The sequence below is a fragment of the Hyperolius riggenbachi genome, chromosome 3, assembly GCF_040937935.1.
Source record: "Hyperolius riggenbachi isolate aHypRig1 chromosome 3, aHypRig1.pri, whole genome shotgun sequence".
NCBI classification, from domain to species: domain Eukaryota; kingdom Metazoa; phylum Chordata; class Amphibia; order Anura; family Hyperoliidae; genus Hyperolius; species Hyperolius riggenbachi.
Genome location: NC_090648.1, coordinates 190,721,073 through 190,747,735, shown reverse-complemented (window position 1 = coordinate 190,747,735; position 26,663 = coordinate 190,721,073). Strand labels below are relative to the sequence as shown.

The 26,663-nt window shown below is 38.9% G+C and overlaps 1 long non-coding RNA gene across 1 annotated transcript in view; it reads left to right on the top strand.

Moving 5' to 3' along the window:
* LOC137561260 (uncharacterized) overlaps window positions 1–26,663 on the top strand; it is a 122,867-nt gene that overhangs the window by 73,532 nt on the left and 22,672 nt on the right. The window lies entirely within an intron of this gene.

Below are 26,663 nucleotides of genomic sequence, written 5' to 3'. Positions count from 1 at the left end.
GCCTGTCTACACCCATAGTACTGAGAAAAGAGAAATGGAAATGGGGCAAATATTTGCTTGGCCTTGGACATCATTAACCCACTCACCTCCAAGAGTTTTTAAAAATAATTAACATGTATTTCATATTTCTATGGGAAGGTGCATAATAAGGTATTTGGATGTGGTTTTACTTTTTGGCCACAAGATAGAGATATAGAGTCAGTGTGTTCTAAAAAATAGAAACAGAACCATCTGTTTATATTTGTTTGTATTTGTGAACATGGGACGGATGGTCACAACACTTTGGAAGGCATCATTTGAAAAAAAAAACAGTATTTTAATATTTACTGCAAACAAGTTTGTTTTGAGAGTATAATAATATTAACCTTCGCTAATTACAGTATTTCATGTGTGTTTTAACATCTTGTCAATATGCAGGAACTAAGTCGGAAGAAGACTTATTAGCCAAAAGATTACTTTTTATTATCTCTACGTTAGCCAATGAATGGTATCATCCTGATTCAATATGTTGTGATAATTATTTCATGAAGTTCCATCTGGAACGTCTACTGATTAGTACACGCATACATCCACCTGGAAGTTTGGAAGGCATGCATTTTTGATGCAAGTAGAGATCTTGGGCTCGATTCACAAAGCGGTGCTAACCCAGTTAGAGACTTTAGGCATGATAACCATTGCACCACGCTGGTGAAAAGCCAGTTTAGGGGTGATAAGTTTAGGCATGATAAGTTTAGGTGTGATAAGTTTAGGCATGATAAGTTTAGATAAGTTTAGATCGCTTGCAAAGTCCCGCACGCAAAGCAGCGCCATTAAACTTTATGCGAAGTGCACCAGACTTTGCCAGCGCAAAACCTTTGATCAGCTGTGCACTGCGGTGCTAGCCCAGTTGGCGCTTAAACTTATCACACCTAAAATCATGCCTTATCACACCTAAACTTATCACACCTAAACTTATCATGCCTAAACTGAGTTTAGGCATGATAAAGGGCTTTTCCCCAGCGTGCTAACTGTTAGCACCGCTTTGTGAATCAGGCCCCTTATATTGTTGTTGATAGGGAAATGTTGTGATGTATTTGTAGACATCCCCAAACATCTGGAAAAAGCAGTACAGAGATTTATTTATTTATTTATTTATTTAAATGAATGAATATGCATAGACCAAGCATGGAATTGCAAGAAAAGCATCATGTGTAATGAATACAGTCATTAGTTTATCCTAAGCCTGAACCTACATGTTAATGTGAGCCTAGATATGTATGTTTTATAAGGCTGTAGAACATTTTTTAGAGAACAGCCAGAGCTGGGGCAACATGAACGCTATGTTTCTGGACCTGAAGAATTGCTAAAGTCTAAACAGAGTTTGACTCTGGATCTTGGTGCAGAAGTTGATATTTCAGAGTTGCCTTTGTTAATGCTACTTCACATGACTATTCTATATTTCAAACCATACAGCTAAATATGCACCGTTTTATAATACAACTATATACACTTATACAATACAATAATATTTATAAAAATATATTTCATTATAATATAATCTTACACAAGTTTAGTTTGCTATCATCTATCTATAATACTATATTTATGCCTGCAAGACCTTGAAGTAAAAAAACATAATGAAGAAACTCTTTTTCCCAAAAGAGCCAGGTTTCTATTTTTTGAAGGCATTTACATCTGATTTAGACCTAAACTCTAAGTTTAGATTCACTTTACACAATGACAGATGATGGGCAATGGTATTTTTTTCATTTACTAAATGTGATCTTAAATAAGTCCTTTTTCAACAGGCATGGGCAAACCTGGCCCTCCAGCTGTTATAGAACTACAAGTCCCACAATGCATTTGCCTTTATGAGTCATGACTGTGGCTGTCAGACTCCTGCAATGCATTGTGGGACTTGTAGTTCCTTAACAGCTGGAGGGCCAAGTTTGCCCATGTCTGTTTTACAATGTAGTAGTGAATGAAGGGACTGATGACATTATTCTATTGTGTTCCTGGATCATATAATAATGGCCTCATCTAAGTAGGAATTGTAATTAATAAATACAACTTATTTATCCCACATGACCCAGTTTCCTAGTCCCCTCTATATATGCCAACAGAAATGGTGTGATAATTTCTAGAGCCACTACATATCTGGGGCCACAATCTGGGTAGACTGCTGAAGCTGAAGATATATAGGCACAACTGCTAAAGCCATTCTGGAGCTGGCAAAACCTCGGACCATTGCTAAACCCTCACTCAGTTAAATTAGTTGTACATATTATTTATTGACATTTTAATTTGTTTAGTATATCACTTCCAGTTTACCCGAGACGAGAAGCGTCTCAGGTACCATACTAACCTGGGGCTTCCTTAAGCCCCTTTAAGGCCGCTCATCTATCGTTCTCTCCCTGGGTGGCTTCTGTCCCCATAATTCAGCATGTAAGCCTGGCCGAGTCACGCATCATTGTGAATGCACAACCCGGCCCACGCCTGAAACGTGATGAAGCGCAACTCGGCAAGGCTTTTGGGCTGAATTACGGGGACCAGAGCCACCTGGGGAGACGGCGAGGGACGAGCGTCCTTAAAGAAAACCTGAACTGAAAATTAAAAGTCAAAATAAGCATACACAAGTCATACTTACCTTCCATGTAGTCTACTCCTCAGTGTCTTTCTCTTCTCCACCGTCCTGTTTGTTCACTGTGATCAAGGGAATTTTCCATCCTCCATTTTGAAAATGGCCATTACCCATAACAGCTTTCTGGTCAGCACACAGTTAAACTGTAACATCGCCCACTTGAGCCATAGGGAAACATGGACATTACCTGGTACATCAGTTTTCCTCTCAGCTTTGACTGACAGCAACTGATATTTTACTGACAGCAACTGATATATTTCAGATCTGACAAAATATTGTCAGAACTGGAAGGGATTATTGTCAGAAGAAAATGGTGAGCTTCTGAGAGGAACTGATGGCAAGGTAACTATGTAATGTTCATTTGAAGTTACCTCATGTGTTTAATTTAAATATTTTTACTCAGTACAGGTTCTCTTTAAGAGGGCTTAAGGAAGCCCCAGGTAAGTATGGAACCTGAGACACTTCTTGTCTCAGGTTTAATTTAAAGGCAAATGTATGGTGTTTTTACTATATTGAGACTATTTATCCTTTGTACTTGAATTATTTTTTTCTCAAAGCCCCAGTTAAGGCAGAGTTTATGCTAAAATATTTTTTTTTAAATAATAAAGAAAATTACTTGCTTCACCAATTCAGAGCTTCTCATGGATTAATAGGTGCCTGTTCAAATGTAGCAAGCTTGAAACTCTCCCTTATTAGTCACAATGGTATGCAGAATGGATACTGATTGATCAGTCAGCTATGTCTGCTTCCTGATTGGCAGTTTTTCATGGTTTCAAACTGAGTGGTGGGGTGGGCGGGGTAAGGAAGAGAATGTGAACAGCTGGAGTAAACAAGAAGCTGTGAATTTTTAATCAGGTGTTATTTTTATTGTATTTTTTTCTGCAAAACTTGGCTTACTGCATAATTCATATAAAACAATACTCTGCTAAATAAGTAGCTATTTAAATTAGGAATATGCAAAATAATATAAAGACTGTTAAAGGGATGTTTAAGATTAGAGAAGCCAAACTATCTAACACTGTTTTATTGTAAAAGTGAAAACAAAATTGTCTCATTTTGTACCACAGTGTTAGCCAAGACCTGGGCTGTAACTATGAATCATACCCAACGAGTCTAATGAAAGCAGCAAGTGAGCACCAGGTCTAAGATGAGTGGAGACTTCTGACTGATAACTAAGATTTGTTGTCTATGCCAACTATAAACTTTTATCTCTTATACAGCAGTAAAATTAAAATGTTTTGTCCTTAAGCCAGATTTATGTTTCCCTAATTAAAAAAGGGTTAACAAAATTTTTTTGTAAAAAATACTAAAAAAATAAATAAAACGGAATGAAAAACATTTATACTCTCCCTTTATAATATTAATGATTTATTTTAAAAGCTTTAACATTTAACTGAAGAATATTCCTCCAGACCACAATGTGTGCCTATTCCCAGAAGGGGGTTAGAAAAACACTGACCTAATTCACCTTTCATTGTTTAAAAAATGCACAAATTTACTATAAAGGGAAAAAATTATTAAAGATTATTTTGTATTTTCATGACCTTTATAAAATATTCCACCGACTCCTACGAATAATTGGTCATCGGTGCTTCCTAACCAGCAAATGTGTATTTTTTCCATGTTTACAGCAATCAATATTCCCATAAACATCTTGCACAAAAAAGGCCTCTTTTGGTTTTCACCTTGGTCGCTGTGCTGTACATTTGAGATAGGCTTTAATTCAATGTGTTAATGAATACAAACAATAATTATATACTTTCTTAGCTGCAAAAGTCTTTAACATCTATTTACCTAATAGTCCCCAAGGGTGTCTTTGTTTTGAATAGACTAAAAAAATCTTTGCAAAATAAGCAGGCAATTTCAATCAATACAGCTTGAGGACTCTATTGATTATGTGGACTCCATTCTTTAGTCATTAACTATATGATTTCTGCAGCAAAATAGTTAAGGAAAGACCCGCATTAGAACAGCGAGGTCCTGATTATTTCGGACTACGGCATATGGTGCAATGCAGTTTAACTTCATCTAGTAAACTGTGCACATTCAATGTATTCTTTCACTTCATTTTAAGAGTTACAGTTTTGTTACATGGCCTGTTTTTAAAACGGACATTTCACATTGTGTTTTTGGTCATACAATGATAAAATCTATTTCTTGTTAGCATTTCTGCATTTTAGTTTTTGAATTCCCTCTATATGATACAATACATAGTGCATTCTCAGTAGTCTATTAATTTCACATAAGATCATTTTTAAACCAGGAATTTAATATAACAGCTATATTGGTATTACTGTAAATTATACACTATTTTCTCAATAACAATGGAGTCTTTGGGCTCGATTCACAAAGCGGTGCAAAGTGTTAGCACCATGGTGAAAAGGCCCTTATCACGCCTAAAGTCACTTTAGGCATGATAAGAAGAAACTCGCGCGAAGTTGCCGCGCGTACGCGCGTACGCGCGTAAGCGCGCGCGCAACACCCGCCGCTTCGCGCGAAGCTCCCATTAAGCCCTATGGGACTTTGCGCGCGGTAACTTCGCGCGAAGAGCAGGAAAAATCGGTGATAACTCAGTGGTGAAAAGGTCATCACGCCTAAAGTCTTTTAGGCGTGATAACTGGGTTATCACCGCTTTGTGAATCGAGGCCTTTGTGTGTCAGAATTGTTCTATATAATAAGACTCGAGTATATTTTCTCTGATTACCATGCATGGTGTAGTGCTAAGATGTATATCACAGCTGTTGATTGAACAATAAATCATTTTGCTTCTATCATATTTTTCAGTGTGCAAATCCCTCCTTCAGTTAATAAATTGGAAAATGCTGATGTGCTCACCAGACAATCGAAGCCAAGTACAGGAGAACGCTGTTCTCTTCAGACAGACAGTAATGCAGGCATCATAAAACGGAAAATGTTGTTTTCTTTATAGCCATTGCAACACGGGACAGAGAGCGGCTTGTTGTTAAATATTCGTACTTCATGTATGTTTATGTTTTACAACCTTGTTTCTATTTTAAATGTAATTATATTTGTACATTGGGCTCTATTTGCCTATTCAACTGTAATAGGTCATGTGGATTTGATGAGACTGTCTAATAACCACAGGCCATGCCAAGTGGGTTCCTGTGCCTGACCCTGAAAAAAAGATAATCTGTGGGTTTATTGGTGAGAACCTATGTGGAAATTTTGGAATTGCACTGTTGCCATGAAGTGGGACCAAATGGTTTTACCTAAGCTCCCTGCCAATCACAACTCATAAAAGGTTGCCATAGTGGTACCTGATGGCCATAATGATTACAAGGGTAATGGTTTTCTAAAATGGGACTCTACCTTTGCTAAACCAGTTGAATGACTCTTGTGACTTGTCTAATTGTCATTAACAGTCTGTGTGAATTTAAGCCATGTGTTTTGGTAAATTACCAAACTATTACCAGATGTGTGAAAATGTTAGTGAATTTGTCTAAATTACCAAAAGCAGTATTTTACCGACCTATTATTTTTTTAACTGAACAGGGCTTAGTGAATTGAAGCCACTGTGCTCTACTACATTTCAGCAGCAATGGTAAAAAAAACTTTCCATCAGGCTTTGTGAACTTAACATCTTTGTGCAGTCCCCTATTACAACCCTTTGGGGTAACCATGCTGCCTAGCTCAAGGACTTTATTAGCACCTTTGTTGTTTCAAGAGGTCTAATAAGTCAAACAGTTACATCAGTTAACTAGGTATTGTAACTGCCGGCTGTCTACTATTTATAGTGCCAAGAGTCCACCCACCTGTTCTGAGTTGGCTCTAGTAAAAGAAAGATCAATGAATTGAGCAGGTCTCATGTGCCTCTGTTAAATAGTACTGCACATACTGGTTAAACAAATGGTATAATCCAACTTGGCTGAGGCTATATCCTTGTTTGAAATGGCTACACCTTCATACACTTTTGTACCTGGAGCACTTATACCCACTTCTCATTTGTAACAGTTTCCCCAAGACCATACAGTGAAGCTCTATCTTTTCCATATAGACCAGGGGTCCCCAAACTTTTTCGGTCAAGTGCTGGGTCAACATACTTCAGACTGCTGGGGCGCTGGAACATGCATAAAATTATGTTAAAAAACATTACATTGAATCTAGGTATTTATTCCCCCCAATCATGCCCGGTGGAGAACTGCCAGCGGCAGCCATTCAGTCATGCGGTGCCTGAAAACCGTCTTTGTTCACCAGACAGTGAAGCATAACCCAGGTGACAGCCAGGTGTCCAGTTGGTCAGCAGTGTCACCTGATGCAGAATTGGATTAAGAGCCAGCAAATTACTGCTCACTGGCTTTTATAGTATGTGGATGGGTGGTCCCAGCACTGCTATTCTATATGTGGGCCACCAATATTTAAAAGGTGCAGTGGGCCACATCTATAAGTTATACATTTTGTGTTTGGGGGCCAGTGAAAAAGCCTCAAGGGGCCGCATTCGGCCCGCGGGCCTTAGTTTGAGGACCACTGACCACTACTGGTTTGAGTGCCGGACTCAGCACCATGGCTCAGTTCTGTTTTACATTTCCCCTACACAGTGCCATTTTAAAAACAGTTATAATGCTTTTTGTTTCACCATTCACCTAATCCTAACCACGCCACTTATGGATGCTTAACCCCACCTTTACCCCTTAAAGAGGAACTCCAGTGAAAATAATGTAATAAAAGAAGTGCTTCATTTTTACAATAATTATGTATAAATGATTTAGTCAGTGTTTGCCCATTGTAAAATCTTTTAAATCCCTGATTTACATTCTGACATTTATTACATGGTGACATTTTTACTGTTGGCAGGTGATGTCGCTGCTGCATGCTTCTTTGACAGTTGGAAACAGCTGTAAACAGCTATTTCCCACAATGCAACAAGGTTCACAGACAGGAAACTGCCAGGAGTACCATGGTCCTCACAGTTTCTTGTGGGAAGGGTTTCACCATAATATCAGTTGTACAGCGCCCCCTGATGGTCTGTTTGTGAAAAGGAATAGATTTCTCATGTAAAAGGGGTATATCAGCTACTGATTGGGATAAAGTTCAATTCTTGATTGGAGTTTCTCTTTAAAGTGATACCTAACATCAATTAATCTTCTTCCTGATGCTTAACCTTACCCTACTCCACCTTCAAAAGTATCTCTCCCAATAACAAATCCCCATTAATGACATCAAATTCTGATCTACAAACAATACCATTTCATTATATTAAAACAATAAGCCACCAGTATTTCACAAGTTCTGTCAGTCCCACAAAAGAACATAACTTGACAGACTGGCTTAAAATGATGAGAGAGAGAGCAGTAGCAATTTAAAATGTCTTGTTTGTATATTGGATAAACCGGTATAGCAACAGAGAATCAAGAAAACTGTTTTTTCTCCAGCACTTGGCAATACAGGTTGTCTCACAAGCACACAGTCCTGTTAAAGGACACCCGAGGCGACATGTGACATGATGAGATAGATAGATAGATAGATAGATAGATAGATAGATAGATAGATAGATAGATAGATAGATAGATAGATAGATAGATAGATAGATAGACATGTGTATGTACAGTGCCTAGCACACAGACAAGTATGCTGTGTTCCTTTTTCTCTTCCTCTGCCTGAAAGAGTTAAACATCAGGTATGTAAGTGGCAGTTCCTGTCCGAGTCAGGACTGGGTCAGACTACAGTGTGACCCTCACTGATAAGAAATTACAACTATAAAACACTTTCCTAGCAGAAAATGGCTTCTGAGCGCAGGAAAGAGATAAAAAGAGTCAGTAGTTCATATATTTTAGCTCTGGCATTCTTCACTGGACATGTCATTGAGCAAAAACAATAAAACAGTAAAAACTTAAAAAGTAGTTTTAAATATAAAATAAAACTATGAAATATCTTAAAAAGTCATTTTTAGAAGAAGGAGGATAGATACAATTGTTTATTTCATTAGTTTATTTTCTCCTCAGGAGTCTTATAAGGTCTGAGAAACTTATGTCTGAATCATACCCTTATCAGTACTGTAACTATAGTGTACAACATGCAGATTACAAGTGTGATAGGAAATACCACAGTTAGAAATATAGCAGATATACAGAGGTAGAAATGGAGCAGATATATGGTTGTTATTTCAACTAGGAAGCCATCTGGCATAGCAAACCAATCATTTCCAGCATTTCTTTGAATGCACTATAAAGTTGATGACTATATCCATCTTCTGTGCATACTGCGATTATACATAATTTATATGCGATAACAGAAAACAACCCTTAATTATAACGATATGAGTCTAATTCAGCATTTATAGAGTTCCTGGCAGTCAGTGTACATTGCTTATCTTACAACAACCCAGCAACACTATGGAAATAACTAAGTGAAGCTTTGATTATGTCACAAATCTTCCAGCTATAATTGCAGGGCATAGTTAATTTAAAAAAAAAAAAAAGATAGATTCATATAATTTAATTCTATTCAGTATTTCACTGTGGAGCTGAAGAATATAATTATTCCAGTATAGAAACCATAGATTTCATTTTAATGTTTTTTAACAGGTGTGTGAACTGATTTTTCAATTTTCTCTTCAAAGTGTTGAAACAAGAAGTTGCCAGTATTATATACATTTATAATACATATGGAATTTTGTATTTTTTTTTTTCATTTTCTGTATTCACCCTTTTTTATAAGAGCTGAGTGGGCTGCCACTTTTGGACTTCACTAAAACCTGGTACATACGTCCAATTTTGATTGGTTAATGACTGGCCAATTTTACCACTTTTGTATACAATTAGAGCTTACCTACAGAATCTTTTTACAGTATTCACATACTGTCTAGTGGTGAGCAAAGATTACACCCAAGCGTAATTACGCATCGTAATACGCAATTACGCATCATAATCATAATGCGAACATTTTGAGGAATAGCGTAATCAATATCGCAGTAAATTGTTTACATTCATAATTACGCATGAATTTACGTGTAGTTTACGTGTAATTTCATGCCGACTTTGGCGGTAAATAACAAAGTCCCCATACATAGCATTGCTACCAAAATTGCTACGTATGTTAAGAAGAATAGTGGGTACTTTACAAAAAGAATTGTGCAACATTTTAAAAATACAAAAAAAATGGTTTTTAAACTGATTTTTCTGGGTTTAAAAACCATTTTTCTTTGCATTTTTAAAATCTATTTTCTTAAAAAGGACAAGGTTTTTTTGAAAAAAATAAAATAATTTTTTTTACATGTACCCAATATGCTCTTTAACCAGTTCACCCCAAGGGTTTTTACCCTAATGGACCAGAGCAATTTTCACCTGTCAGTGCTCCTCCCTTTTATTCCCTAATAACTTTATTACAACTTCTCACAAGAAAATGATCTATACCTCGTTTTTTTTGCCACCAATTAAGCTTTCTGTGGGTAGTACATTTTGCTATGAATTTTTTTATTCTAAATGCGTTTTAATGGGAAAAATACAAAAATAATGGGAAAAATCATTATTTCTCAGATTTCAGCCATTATAGTTTTAAAATTAAACATAAAACCAACTCATTTTATTTGCACAGTTGTCCTGATTATTAAACCGTTTAAATTATGTCCCTCTTACAATGTATGGCGACAATATATTATTTTGAAATATAGGTGTTATTTTTCTGTTGTTTTTTTTTGTTGTTCTGGCCATAATTACAAGCCCCTATGTAATAAAGTAAAATAAATTTTCCCACATAAAATATATATTGAAAAAAGCTGAGTCCCTAAGGCAACTATTTATTTATTTATTTATTTGAAGCTGATTTTTTTTACAAGGGTTTTTTTTTTGGGGGGGGGGGGGGTTGTATTGTATAGTGTAATGTATTAATTTATTAATACTGTGTATGTTCATATTGTGTATGTGCATGTATGTGTAATATACTTTTTGGCCACAAGATGGCGCTAGTGAACACTCTCCGTAATAGGAAGTGATCACTTTTTTTTTTTTTTTTTACACTTTATTAAACTTGTAACAATTTCCTGTTTTTGTGAATGGACGTAGCCGCCGTTCGCGGTTACGTCCATTCACTCCAGGCACTGCGATTGGGTAGAGGACCACTCGGTCCTCTTCCCCAATCACATAGCACGGAAACCCGACGGTAATGGCGGCAGTAGTGGCGCGGACACGTGCGGAGCGGCAGCGGGAACGCACAACGTATTAAAACGTCATGTTGCCATTAATAGGCTAAAGCATGACGTTTTAATACGTATGCTTGCCATTAAATGGTTAATATATGTAGCCATTTTGGTAGCAATAGCTTTGCTATTCACCGCCAAAATTGGCACAAAATTACGTGTAAATTAAGCATAAATTCATGTGTAATTATGAATGAATATACAAAGTCAATTGAATTACGAATGTTTATTTGCCAGTATGCCTAATTGCAAAAATGTACACATAATTTCGCATAATCCTAATTTGCAGATTACGATCATCTGGCCTTCATACTACATGGAGGTGGTAAATTTGGCCAATCAAAACTGGATGTGTGTACCAGGCTTACACTTGGATTCAGTTGGGGTTGGGGGGAGGCAGATTTTAACTCCCATTGTAGTAAATAAGGAACATTTTAGGTTGTTAGCATCCTAATCTCTGGATAATGTGGCTTTGTGTTGGAACGGAAGAGGAGTCTGGAGAGTATTCACAAGCAAGGAATGGAATAGAATTTAAGATCTCAAATCAATTACTACTAAGGTGTATTTCATGTAGCAAGACTAGATACTGATTATTAAAAGAGTTGAAGGATGCAGATGCTTAACAATTAAGTACACATGATTCTTCCTTGAATTAGCTTTTATTTGTTTCTTTACATATAATTAGAGATGGTGGACAAGCTGCTGATAATTTCAGCTTGCATGGAAATGTAATTCAAACTATATGAATCTGGGAACTGGACTAATCAGATGAATTTTCAAATGATTTGGAGTGTCCCAATTCCAAGCTGCATACAATGTGCCTTAATTGTGCATGAAAGGTAGAATCACTAGCATCTTATTGACGGTCTGTAAATACTAGTGTCTGTGTTTGAATTCAGAACATCATTATAAATTCCTCCAAAAACCACACTTCAGCTCCATTCAGCACTGAACCCGTGGACAAGGTCAGGGGGTGTTTACTTGCACTTCACTGCATGTTTGACATGACTCAAATCAAAGTAGTATCGGAGTCACGTGAAATTCTCTGTGGAGCAAGTAAGTGAACTCCCGCTGACCCTGTCCTCAGGCTCAGTGCTGAATGGTGCAGAAGTGTGAAGTGGAAAATTTGAGCGCCCGCTATCATAAGAAACTTGGGCGCCACTGTAGGTGCCAATATAAAAAGCGGCTACAGTGTGAAATTTGGGCGCCTGATAAATAGCACATTTCACACTAAGGGTACCCCATAAACAGCAAATTTTCCACTATTTATAAGGGCGCCTATGGTGGTGCCCCAACATTATAGTAATAGCAGCGGATTGGTGGTGGGGGCCAGTTCTGGTTAGGCTTGGTGGGGAAACAATTAAGATTAGGCATGGAGGGGGATGTTTTTAAGGGCTAGGTGTGGGGCAGTCAGTTAAGGTTAGGCATCGGGGGTTGTTTTTAAGGTTAAGGCATGGGGGAATAGTTAAGGTTAGGTATGGGGGGGGTATTTTTAAGTGTTAGACGTGGGGGTGGTAACCGTTAAGGTTAGGCAACAGTAAGGGAGGGTTCTGTGTGAGAGTTATGTTAGGTTAAGATGTAGTTAAATATCGGTATTATTTTCTGATATTTTACTACGATACACTTTCAAAACTTAGAATATCGATACATTTTACCGATATTCTACTAGACGAAACTGGGCATCCAAATTTCCTCACGTCCCCTTTTCATGCATGCGCTAAAGTGTGGTGTTCTGGTGAATTCAGAACAATGTTCTGAATTTGAACACCAACACTGGTAGGTATTATTACAAAGACCAGGAAGAAGCAAGCTCTATGTATTTTCTCCAAGACCAGAGGAGAAACCTTCCATCAAAAGCTACACTTTTTACCTCATATGTTAGAGTGAACATTATATTACTGAAAATTAAGCCTGTAAATAAGTTAATTTTTGCACCTATAACTAATAGTTTGTCTGTAGCTTTCTATGTCACAACATTGCTCTATGTCTATAATAATAACTTTCTTTATGTGCCCTCAATTTGATGGTTAAAATAAATATTGAGAAACTTACGTGAGTTTCACTGCACACCCCCATATGCAAGTTACCACCATAATAATCTCCAGAAAGTAATGAGATTTTCTTGAATACAGTATCTTTATATTCTTGTATATTTCTTTTTTCTGCCTTTTCATTCCGGGGCTCTGGAAAGCAGTTCAATACCTATATAGCTAAGTTATAAATCGCCACTAAATTCATGATTTCTCCATTTTATTTTGAATTTATCTTCCAATTTACCACTGATAGCCTTATAGATGGCTAAACTTCATCAAGGTCTGAAACCTTCTGCAGCAAACAAACATGCAAAAGAAGCAATTTTTCATTATTGATAAAATGTATGTCATAATGTCGCGGCCTTTCAGGTCATCATCTTTGAAAGTCAGGCATGACATTATTCCAAATGATATTTAGAACAAATGGTTATAATTTATTCAATTGATGGCGGTAAGTCGTCAGGCATAGTTTTATATGTATGCTGACATGTTTGATACATAAGATGAAGTCAAATAAATCGAACGCAATGGAAAAGAGAATTGATTCTTTAATATCTTTAACCCATAAATCACAAAAATGAGGGAAGATTAGTATCAGATTAAAACAAAGTGAACAGCCACTGAATGCAATCCTGTAAGAGGTATCTGAAGAGGGAAAGCCTGCAGTATGGCGATAGTTCTAACAACAGAAGACATGTAAGCAGCCAAGCACATGTACCTACTTCATCTATGGTCATGAAGCAAGAGTAAATGGGGGAATGTGCATATGAATATACAGATAGAGTAAAAATACATATATACTGTACAGTTGGTATGACCAGGAGTGGTAAATCAAATGTAGGTGGGTGGAAAATGTGCAGCCCTAAGCTACGCACACATGCAGGCTTAAGCTGGGGTGGCAAATATAGACCGCCTTGGGTGAGTATCTAATAAGAATCTGCATGCCAGATCTGTGCAACCCCCAAGTGCATTGTTCTTCCACTCACCTCAACCACTCCATGCCACACCATCGTGCACCATGCGTCATCCATTCTCTACCATCAATAGCTACTGAAGGCTATGAACACATCTGTACAGAATCAGGCCCAAAACTGTTGCCTTGGGAATTGATCCCGATCCCTGCTGGGTGACAGTCCTTGTGCATGTGTATGTGGTTTTACTCTCATGGATGTCATCTTTTAGCATTAGATTATTTGTCTGGGGACATGCACAGGCAGTTGCGTAGTTAAAGAGCTTTCGGCCCCAGTGCAAGAGCCAGATATGAGTACAGCCTGGTGCCCTTGCTGTGTGTAGTAAAGAAGTAAGTCAGGACCTTGCAGAAGGCTTCACTTTCTCCTTCATTACAGATGTCATCTGTCCTCCTTATTATCTGTATTCACTGAATATGCTGCGGAAGCCAGGGGATACAGATAACCAAGCTTACAATCATCAGACTTCTGTAGTGGTAGGGCGAGAAGCACTGAGGGAGGTCTGGACGGAGAAGCCTGCTGAATATTTCCTTGTCTCAGGCTGCTCATGTGATAGCCCTCTTAAATACAGTCGGCTCTATGTCTCACTGAAATGTGTGTCTCGCTCTCCCACATGTCTTTCTCACCCTCTTTCTGGGGTATATTGTCTCTTTCCTTTACCCAGTCTCTCCAGTCTCCTCCACACTGCAATATCCCTGTGTATTATCTCAGTATGGCCCTGCAAAACAGAATACTGCAATCCTGGACAGGTATCTCTCACCTGTTTCTGTGTTGCCTCTCATTTCATCTGTTCCTCTGTTCTCTCTCTCTCTCCTACTCTGCCCTGTGTATGTGTTTCTCTGTCTCCCCCATTCCTGTCTCTCACACTTCCCCTCACTATCTTCTTCCCCACAGACACACTGACACTCACTCCTATTCCTCCCACTCTCTTCTATTTATTTATCCCCCTTTCCTGTCACTGTCTCACCAACTCTCTCCCACCAGCGCCCCCCCCCCCCCCCTCCCCAAAAAAAGAAAAAAATTAAAAAATGCAACAATGTCTCATTCCAACTACTAGTATGTGTTTATATAGCACTGACAACTTCTATAGCACTTTACAGAGTAGAGAGTCATGTCACTGACTGTCCCCAGAGGGGCTTACAATCTAATTCCTACCATAGTCATACTTTAAAGGAACCCAAGGTGAAAGAGAGATGGAGGCTGCCATATTTATTTCCTCAAAATAATACCAGTAGGAAGTTCTCCTGATCCTGTGTCTCTTATGCTGGGTACACACTATGAGATTTTACGGTCGATTTACTGTCAGATCGATTATTTCCAGCCGGTCCGATTTGCTTTCCAAACAATTTCCGAGCATTTTCCGATCGATTTCCTATTAAAGTTAATGGAAATCGATCGGAAAATGCTCAGAAATCGATGGAAAGCAAATCGGACAGGTTGGAAATAATCGATCTGACAGTAAATCGATCATAAAATCTCATAGTGTGTACCCAGCATAATACTCTTAGCCATAGACCCTGAACAAGCATGCAGCTGACTTAGGTTTTACTGTATTAGCCATATGCTTGTTCCAGACACTACTTATGCCAGAAGATCAACAGGCCTGCCAGGCAACTGGCATTGCTTACAAGGAAATAATATCCATATCCCTCTCGCCTCAAGTTCCCTTTAATGTCCTACCATATTATTTATTATATTGTGCATGGCTGAGAGAGACCTTTCAGGAAGCCCTCCCCAGCCACCTTGTTTGTAAAGATGGCCCGGACCTCTGATTTTCAGTTCGCAAACCTACCGCAAAAGTTTGGTTCCCGTGAACTTTTGCGAACCGCAATAGACTTCAATGGGGAGGCGAACTTTGAAAAGTAGAAAAAATTATGCTGGCCACAAAAGTGATGGAAAAGATGTTTCAAGGGGTCTAACACCTGGAGGGGGGCATGGCGGAGTGGGATACATGCCAAAAGTCCTGAGGAAAAATCTGGATTTGACGCAAAAGCAGCATTTTAAGGGCAGAAATCACATTGAATGCTAAATTGCAGGCCTAAAGTGCTTTAAAACATCTTGCATGTGTATACATCAATCAGGGAGTGTAATTAGAGTACTGCTTCACACTGACACACCAAACTCACTGTGTAACATACTGCAAACAGCTGTTAGCATAGTGACAGCCGTGCTGGACTGGTGCGCAGTGATGAGGTGGGTTCACTGAACACAACAGGTAGGTATATGCAGTGATGAGGTGGGTTCACTGAACACAACAGGTAGGTATATGCAGTGATGAGGTGGGTTCACTGAACACAACAGGTAGGTATATGCAGTGATGAGGTGGGTGTACTGAACACAACAGGTAGGTATATGCAGTGATGAGGTGGGTGCACTGAACACAACAGGTAGGTATATGCAGTACTGGGTATTACAATGTGCACCTGTCACACACACAGGTAAACACTGAATGTGCTGGGCCTGGCTGGCAGTGGCACACACACAGTATGAATTAGCAAGGCTGTCTATGCAACACAAGTGTCAGTGGGACACACAGAAAAAAAAATAGATCACAGGAACAAGATTAGGTCTCAAAAGAGAGAGCTGTTGTGGGGTGCTGTTTTAGCAATAAGAATCAGCAAGGAGCAAGCTAACAAGCCTACAAGAGGCTAACTAATCTTTCCCTATGAGAGAGTCTGATGCAGCTGTCCCTTCTCTAATTAATGCAGGCACACAAGTGTAATTGCTGGCGGTGCCTGCCTTTTATAAGGGGGGGAGTGGCTCCCGGAGAGAGTGTAGCCTGACTGGCTACAATGTGCCTGCTGACTGTGATGTAGAGGGTCAAAGTTGACCCTAATGGTGCACTATGGTGGCGAACTGAACTTCCGGAAAAGTTCGCCTTAGAGGGTGAACGCGAACCACCGGAAGTTCGCCGGGAACCGTTCGCCGGCTAACCATTCGCGCCATCTCCACTTGTTTGCCCTTGTACCTGTTCATAGTTAGGGATAAATCCTTGGTGGTTATGATGGAATATGGGAAACCCTTTAAAAATAAAGGAACCCTCAGCCACTTCCAGGTAAGTAGTTCATTTTTGACAAACCTTATATTTGCAATAAATAAAACTGTTATGTTTTTTTATCAAAAATACACGACATAATAATATCTTTTATCTCTCATGCTCTTTTATCTGTATCTTTCTTCTAATACATTTAAGTCTTACGTCTGTTCTAATAATTTTTTTCTTCTGCATACTTCTAGGTAGTTATGTCATCTTCATTTTACACTTATTGCCTTCTTCCATCAAACTTTTTTTCTTCTTCTTTGAGCTTTTGTTTTTTCTATTCTTCTGTTTTACTTTGCAAGCTTGATTTGGTTATAACAGTGTTAAGGACGAGTGATTGTCTAATGCAGGCAAAAATTCACTCACATTATTTCATTAAGAAAATGGTGCTAGACAATAAACATCTCAACTGGCTGTACAAAAACAAAATCACTTTAGCATTTTTTTAGTGTTTTTTTCCTCCTGATCCAATTAGTGAATTAGTTGTGGGAGATTTTTTTTTTTACATATCTGGGGGAGGCAAAAAAAAAAATGTGTAAAGAGTGTAGAATGTTAAAATACATCTCATCAAACATAGAAAAATGTATTATTATTATTATTATTATTATTATTATTATTATTATTATTATATAGTTTCTATAAATATACAGCCATTGTGGGGCCTCATGGCAATACCCAATGTAATTTAAAGAGAATCTGTATTGTTAAAATCACACAAAAGTAAACATACCAGTGCGTTAGAGGACATCTCCTATTACCCTCTGTCACAATTTCGCCGCTCCCCGCCGCATTAAAATTGGTTAAAAACAGTTTTAAAAAGTTTGTTTATAAACAAACAAAATGGCCACCAAAACAGGAAGTAGGTTGATGTACAGTATGTCCACACATAGAAAATACATCCATACACAAGCAGGCTGTATACACCCTTCCTTTTGAATCACAAGAGATCATTGTGTGTTTCTTTCCCCGTGCATCTCTCATGCACTGAAGTTTCAGGCTGCTCTTTTCTTCCTGCAAACAGCTTTGCCCTTGTCTGTAATTCCTCACTATGTGAAAGCCCAGCCAGCTCAGAGGACGATTTATCCAGCTTGTAAAATATAAGAGAGAAGAGAGAAGCTGCTCTAATTTAAATAACACACAGGCAGTGTGTATAGAGGGGCCTGGAAGGGGGAGTTCATAGCAGAACCACAACACTGAAGAACTTGGCAGCCTTCCAGACACAGGCTGACAAGTCTGACAAGAGAGAGATAAGTTGATTTATTACAGAGACTGTGATAGTACAAAGTGCTGCAGTAAGCCAGAACACATTAGAATAGCTTTTGGAACGTGTAGGATGATAAAAAACAGGATGCAATTTTTGTTACGGAGTCTCTTTAATTTATAAGAGTTGCAGCACCATCAAGAACCCAGCTTTGTTTTTTATGTATAAAGTGTGTAGTTGCTCATTGCTGGCAACCTTTAAAGAAAACCTTCTAATGGAAAAAAAAACCCTCTGGGGGATACTTACCTCGTGAGAGGGGAAGCCTCTAGATCCTAACGAAGCTTCCCCCAGTCCTCCTCCATCCCTCCATTCAAGTGCCAAGGTCCCCTGAAGTGCTGCAAGGTAATATTTACTGTAATAGATCCTGCACAGGCGCACTAGCTGCTCTTCATTCGGGTTAAGGCAGAAATTGCCGAACCGGATTGATTCGCTCTAGTGCGCAGACGTGAGTCCTTTTGCGCCTGCGCAGTGGAGCGGATAGGATCGGGTTCGGATATTTCTGCTTAGCTTGAATGAAGAGCGGCTGCTTCACCTGCGCTGGATCCCGGCGAGGTAAATATATCATCCCTTGTCAAGCTTGTCGGGGGAGTTGCGGGAAGGAGTGTTCGGGGGAGCCAGCGCTGGATTCCCTGAACCTACAGGGGAGGCGTAAGCCACAATGGGACCCTGAGGCTTCCCCCTCCCGAGGTAAGTATCACCCAGAGGTTTTTTTCTAAATTACAGAGTCTCTTTAAAGGAAAACTATCGATTCACATATTTTTTTTAATTGACACAGGAATTATTTGGGAACTGCTGCTAAGTACTGGTGTATACATTTTAGTAGCAACTTCTTTGTTTACTGTTAGAAAAATACATTCAAACTTTACTGACGCCAAAACTGATGGCTGACTGAGCCATGAGGAGAGGGGAAATTCCCTCACACTTGATCAGTTAACTCTATGTGTAACTCTGTGTGTGGCAGAGAGAGAGAGCTCCCAACAGCTGCAGCTGCTTCTGTGTCCTGTGTTTCTGATTGAAGTGTCTGAAGAGAGCAGAGGAAATGTAACTAATTGTCACAGCTTTTTCATATTGTTTTTGCTTTCAGAGTTTGATATGTTTGATATTTGCTTTCTGTAGTCTGATATGCAACTCTGGCTGTGCATTGAAGCAGACACCCCTTCTGCAATTGATTTGTCCCAATATAGCTAAATCCTACCCTCAATAAATTACAGCTTTCACCTCTGATATTTAACATGAAAAGTAGGAAAATGTTTACACAGCTACTTAGGCATTATTTGTACATTGTCATTTTAGAACACTTGGGTATCGATAGTATTCCTTTAAGTAGTACAGATATACATATTTGAAGACCAGACTAAATTGTTTTCTCCCCTAGGCCAACTTTGTTGTTGTTCCCTTTCTTTGCAGCAGTTCCCCTCACATTCCATGTGCAACTCCTTCTTCAAAGAGGAACGTGTACAGCACTCCCCTTCTTTCATGCATCACTCCCTTGAACAGCAGCTCCCATCTTTCATGTGTTGCTCCCAGAAAAGGAGTAAGATGGAATGGGGCGCTAGGCATGATAGCAGTTTTTGCCCACTGTTGATGATCATCTGGCTTTTTTTTTGTAAGATTTGGGGGTGCTAGCACCCGCCAGGCCCCTAGACTCTCTCCAGGCCCTAAGCAACTGCCTAGGTTTTCCTTGTGGATGATCTGTCTCTGCTTGCTCCACTTTTCAGTAATCCAGCTCCTGTGCATTTCTCTTTATCAATATTCTGTATTCTCAGTCCCCTGATGGATTTATATGCTCTCGGTATTAATACAATTTGGCATTGTGCTGAGGCCACACTATCTATACAGCCATGTATTATTCACCTGCCTCTGAGGAAGCTGGTTTTACCCACAAAATTCAGACTTGTTTTTGCTGAATTTTTTGTATTATTCTTGTTATGGAGGCACTACAACTTAATCATTACCGAATATGTTGACACTTTATAAATCAATAATAATAATAATTACATTGGGTGAAACTATATGGCTGGATAATTATATATTTTTTAATTGTTTTTATTTGTGAAAGTTTGCAGGTTTTATGTAAATACATCTGGCATGTTTTCATAATACTGTACTATACAGATTAATACCTTTCATACCTTTTTTACTTGCTCAAAAGGCTCAGCCTCTCGCTATTATTCCTCTTGGTCTATGCTTCTTCGAATTTCCAGTGAGGTTTTAGGAGAATAGACATATTTATCTATAAGAGTCTTCATCTAAATATGCAGACACATTTTTGGTTGTTGCCAACATAAATATAAAGAAAAATCATGTAAAACATGCTTGTGACTAATTAACCAGATTTGTCCCCACTGCTCAACGCAAAAGCATCTGAAACACTGATTATTGAAGTTAGACTTGTCCCATGCTCTAGCTGTGACCATTTATCCCTTGCAGTAGTCCTTATAACATCCACCTACCCAGGGCTCATTTGCTCTCAGCTGGACCTCCTTTCACTTGAACACAGATATCTTCTTCTATGTTATATAAAGATAAACTGTTCTACTATATTGAGTGTAATAATGGTGCTATGGCCTATACTGGAAAATAACATGATTTTGGATGCTGGTATTGTATATGTACACTACAGCTCATGCTTAGGCCCCAAGCAGCATGGAACTTTTTGTTGGTTTCTGGAATTGCAATGATGTAAAAAAAAAACTGCTGAGTACTTTTTGGCACAATAACCTATCCTCTTCCCTTCCCATTTCTTTAGCAGATTGTATTTATTTATGGACAATAATGATTTGTTTGCACATGGGAAAAATACAGACAAGAAAAAATGATTTTATCGGATAAAGTTAGACTTTCTTCCTGCCGGGCCCCAACTCTTGGCTCTAGTTTGTCACCTAATCTCTACCAATCCGACAGAGGACGAACTCCCACCTGGTTAGCCACTATGCACTCTTTAAAATATGGATGTGCAACCTGTAGATATTACTGTGTACATAGCCAGACTTGTGAAATTCCATCAACATTTCAAACCAAAATGTTATCAATAAAAAAAAGACATTAACCACTTGAGGACCACTGCAGCTTTCACGGTTTATTGCTCACTCATACAACCTACCACCTAAATGAATTTTGGCTCCTTTTCTTGTCACTAATAAAGCTTTCTTTTGGTGCTATTTGATTGCTGCTGTGATTTTTACTTTTTATTATATTCATCAAAAAAGACATGAATTTTGGCAAAAAAAATGATTTTTTTAACTTTCTGTGCTGGCATTTTTCAAATAAAGTAAAATTTCTGTATACATGCAGCACGAAAAATGTGGACAAACATGTTTTTGATGAAAAAAAACCCATTCAGCCTATATTTATTGGTTTGGGTAAAAGTTATAGCATTTACAAACTATGGTGCAAAAAGTGAATTTTCCCATTTTCAAGCATCTATGACTTTTCTGACCCCCTGTCATGTTTCATGAGGGGCTAGAATTCCAGGATAGTATAAATACCCCCCAAATGACCCCATTTTGGAAAGAAGACATCCCAAAGTATTCACTGAGAGGCATAGTGAGTTCATAGAAGATATTATTTTTTGTCACAAGTAAGCGGAAAATGACACTTTGTGACCAAAAAAAAAGGTTTCCATTCCTTCTAACTTGCGACAAAAAAAAATGAAATCTGCCACGGACTCACCATGCCCCTCTCTGAATACCTTGAAGTGTCTACTTTCCAAAATGGGGTCATTTGTGGGGTGTGTTTACTGTCCTGGCATTTTGGGGGGTGAATAATTGTAAGCACCCCTGTAAAGCCTGAAGGTGCTCATTGGACTTTGGACCCCTTAGCGCAGTTAGGCTGCAAAAAAGTGCCACACATGTGGTATTGCCGTACTCAGGAGAGGTAGTACAATGTGTTTTGAGGTGTATTTTTACACATACCCATGCTGGGTGGGAGAAATATCTCTGTAAATGACAATTTTTTGATTTTTTTTACACACAATTGTCCATTTACAGAGATATTTCTCCCACCCAGCATGGGTATGTGTAAAAATACACCCCAAAACACATTGTACTACTTCTCCCGAGTACGGCAATACCACATGTGTGGCACTTTTTTGCACCCTAACTGTGCTAAGGGGCCCAAAGTCCAATGAGTACCTTTAGGATTTCACAGGTCATTTTGCGGAATTTGATTTCCAGACTACTCCTCACGGTTTAGGGCCCCTAAAATGCCAGGGCAGTATAGGAACCCTGCAAATGACCCCATTTTAGAAAGAAGACACCCCAAGGTATTCCGTTAGGAGTATAGTGAGTTCATAGAAGATTTTATTTTTTGTCACAAGTTAGCGGAAATTGATTTGTATTGTTTTTTTCACAAAGTGTCACTTTCCGCTAACTTGTGACAAAAAATAAAATCTTCTATGAACTCACCATAGTCCTAACAGAATACCTTGGGGTGTCTTCTTTCTAAAATGGGGTCATTTGTGGGGTTCCTATACTGCCCTGGCATTTTAGGGGCCCTAAACCATGAGGAGTAGTCTGGAAATCAAATGCCGCAAAATTACCTGTGAAATCCTAAAGGTACTCATTGGACTTTGGGCCCCTTAGCACAGTTAGAGTGCAAAAAAGTGCCACACATGTGGTATCGCCGTACTCGGGAGAAGTAGTATAATGTGTTTTGGGGTGTATTTTTACACATACCAATGCTGGGTGGGAGAAATATCTCTGTAAATGACAATCTTTTGATTTTTTTTACACACAATTGTCCATTTACAGAGAGATTTCTCCCACCCAGCATGGGTATGTGTAAAAATACACCCCAAAACACATTATACTACTTCTCCTGAGTACGGCGATACCACATGTGTGACACTTTTTTGCAGCCTAGGTGCGCTAAGGGGCCCAACGTCCTATTCACAGGTCATTTTGAGGCATTTGTTTTGTAGACTACTCCTCATGGTTTAGGGCCCCTAAAATGCCAGGGCAGTATAGGAACCCCACAAGTAACCCCATTTTAGAAAGAAGACACCCCAAGGTATTCCGTTAGGAGTATGGTGAGTTCATAGAAGATTTTATTTTTTGTCACAAGTTAGTGAAAAATTACACTTTGTGAAAAAAAAACAATAAAAATCTATTTCCGCTAACTTTTGACAAAAAATAAAATCTTCTATGAACTCGTCATACACCTAACAGAATACCTTGGGGTGTCTTTTTTTCTAAAATGGGTCACTTGTGGGGTTCCTATACCACCCTGGCATTTTACGGGCCCAAAACCGTGAGTAGTCTGGAAACCAAATGTCTCAAAATGACTGTTCAGGGGTATAAGCATCTGAAAATTTTGATGACAGGTGGTCTATGAGGGGGCGAATTTTGTGGAACCGGTCATAAGCAGGGTGGCCTTTTAGATGACAGGTTGTATTGGGCCTGATCTGATGGATAGGAGTGCTAGGGGGTGACAGGAGGTGATTGATGGGTGTCTCAGGGGGTGGTTAGATGGGTAGGTGTGCTAGGGGGTGACAGGAGGTGGGCGATCAGGGGGCAGGGGGGGGGAATCAGTGTGCTTGGTGCAGACTAGGGTGGCTGCAGCCTGCCCTGGTGGTCCCTCGGACACTGGGACCACCAGGGCAGGAGGCAGCCTGTATAATACACTTTGTAAACATTACAAAGTGTATTATACACTTTGTATGCGGCGATCATCGGGTTAACATCCCGCCGGCGCTTCTGTATGGCCGGCGGGATGTTGCGGCGGGTGAGCGGAGCCAGGCGGCGGCGGAGGATCGCGTCACGGATGATGCGATCGCTCCACCCATGCCCCTACAAGGACCGCCGCCATTTGTCAATACGGCGGTCCTTGCGGGGTCCACTTCCCGGCCGCCAATTGTCAATACGGCAGTCGGGAAGTGGTTAATGGTCAATCCAGGAACATTATCTATGTGATTACATGCATAACCTACTACTTTCAGTATGTTGTTTGCACCATCCACTCCTTAGAATAAATGTATTGTGGAACAATTTAATAGTCCAGGCAGGTGTATCAACAATAACTCGCTGGTGGCAGGCTTATCCAGTGTATCTAAACATTTTCTGACAATTCGTAAAGTGGATATGTCAGCTTTTAGGTTCCAGAAATTGGAGCTATTTGTGCAACAATCTAGGGTAGGTGATGGATACAGGAGACTTCTTAATCAAGAGGACTTTTGGATATGGCAGTTAGGTTCACATGCCCCACATGGTGTAAATACCCAATGGGATTTGAGTTTGATCTATGATGTTAATAATATTTTTTCTCATTTGTAAAAATACATCATACTAGATTATAATATGTCTGTCTTTAGAATTATGTGGCGTGTTTTTTCATTGTTTTTCATTTTGTACTTTATTATTTATGTTCCAGTATTGGGATGGTTTTAAATACAATACGCTGACTTCATGATTTATGTAAATAAGTGTATTCCTCTTCATATGTACTTCTGGGTGACACCTATGTAAGGCAGATCTAGATACTTTTATAACTTGTTCAGTATCACTTGTGTGTCAGCTATGATTAACCAGCAATGCATGCTCTGATTCGCATGAGCTGCAAATAAAGATTGGACTTTTACTTCTCCTTCGGTGCAGCGGGATTCCTCCTTCAAATTGATACGTATGTGGCTCATTTGACTCCCTGCTCCTGATTGGATATGTGTGTGATGGTTGTAGAGACCCTCCTTCATTTTTAAAAAGAAAAGTAGATGTTGTATGAGTTTAAAAGGTGAAAGGAAGTGGGAAGGCACTCAGTAAAACACGTGGGTGCTGATAGATGCATCAGCAGCTGTGATGTTCCCCCTCAGCAGAAGCTATGTGCTCTAGACCGTAGTGGGCCAGTGTACAATGAACATAAAAAAGAAAAAAGCTGGCCTGGCACTGTAGTTTTAATGAAATCAGCAAATGCACAAATGTGGAGATGATAGTATGACATCAAAGTGATACATTGAAATCAACAAAGCACTTATCGTGCTGCTGCTGGGGTGAGGGAGAGGCTGTGGGCACCACTGGGTGCACACAGGCCTCGGTAGAAGCAAGGCTCACCCCACTGCGAAACGGTCGTAAGGCCGTGCACCCACTGGCACCCACAGCCTCTCCCTCACCCCAGCAGCAGCATGATAAGTACTTTGTTGATTTCAATGTATCACTTTGATGTCATACTATCCTCTCCACATCTGTACATTTGCTGATTTCATTAACGCTACAGTGCCAGACCAGCTTTTTTCTTTTTTATGTTCGTTGTATGAGTTTACATGCCAAGAACGATGGCAAAATATCTTTACATATAGAAATTGTCATACAGTGAGAAAATAATCTAAAAATGTTGAACAAATAACCAGATTTCTTCAGAAGCTCTAAATATACAATAAAAAAATTAGGATTTATAATGCTGACAAGGTGGTTTGGAAGCAGAATGTCTTCCCCTGTAAAATGCAAACCACAGAAGTAGAAACAGAAGAAAACTGTTGCATAATGAATAGGGCCCATAATGTCAATACTAAAGATGTTCAATCCGATGTTAAAAAATTATTATTGATAAAAATTGTGTGCAGCTTAAAAACTGAGCCAATTAAAATCTTAAGGAAGTGTATTTGACTGGTTCAAACAGCATACAATTTGCACTAAATTTGCACAAAAGCTAGAAATATTTACAACTCATTGACCACCCACCTGGAACTGCTGGTCACTTAACTGTATGTGAGGCAACAAGAGGAGAAGCACTCAATGACCATAACATAGTTAAAATCTCTATAAACAAAAGATCTGTATAGATAAATTTATAATATCTACAATATTGGGTTTAGCACCTTTCCACCTCTTAGGACCCATTCACACTAGAAACGCAAATTTTCAGCGATTTTTCCATAATTTTTACCGCGATTTTAATGATAGTGAATAGGAGTGATTTTTAAAAAGCGAATCAATCGCAAAACGTTCAGAAAAGCGCTTCTAGTGTGAATTGGCCCTAAATGCACTAGCGGATGTAACGTAATGTACTAGCACTCCAATAGAAATGATTGGAAATGCCCACTTCCGATTCTGTAGAAATTCTGATTTTTGCCACTGCAAATTTCTGATTTTTGTTTTTCCAATTTCCAATTTTCCTATTTTAACCAATTTCTGTTTTTTTGTTTTCCTGTTTTTCTGATTTTCCCATTTCCAAGGAGTATTTTATTTGGCATTCTTTTGTATCAAAGAATCCAAAAAAATGACAAAAACAAAAATCAGAAACTGGAAAATCGCAAATCGAAAAAAAACAGAATCTTGTGATTGGTCTAAAATTACCACAGTAATCCAATTTTTGCAGAAAAAATCTGCATTATCTGATTGGTTCAATGCTTCCGAGTTCTGTGACTGGGCTAAAATTATTGAATTGTGGTAAATTGGATTTCTGTGGAACTCCAATTTCTGTTTGCCCGAATTCTGAAAAAATTAACAGTTGGGTTGGACTTCCTCAGTTGATTAATATTTCATAATAATTAGGTTGATATATTTTGACTGTTTAAAAAGGCATTTCAAGTTATCACATTAGAGCTCAGATGGTATTGTGGTATTGTACCCAAATAAAGAGGATCAATGACCTGCAGGC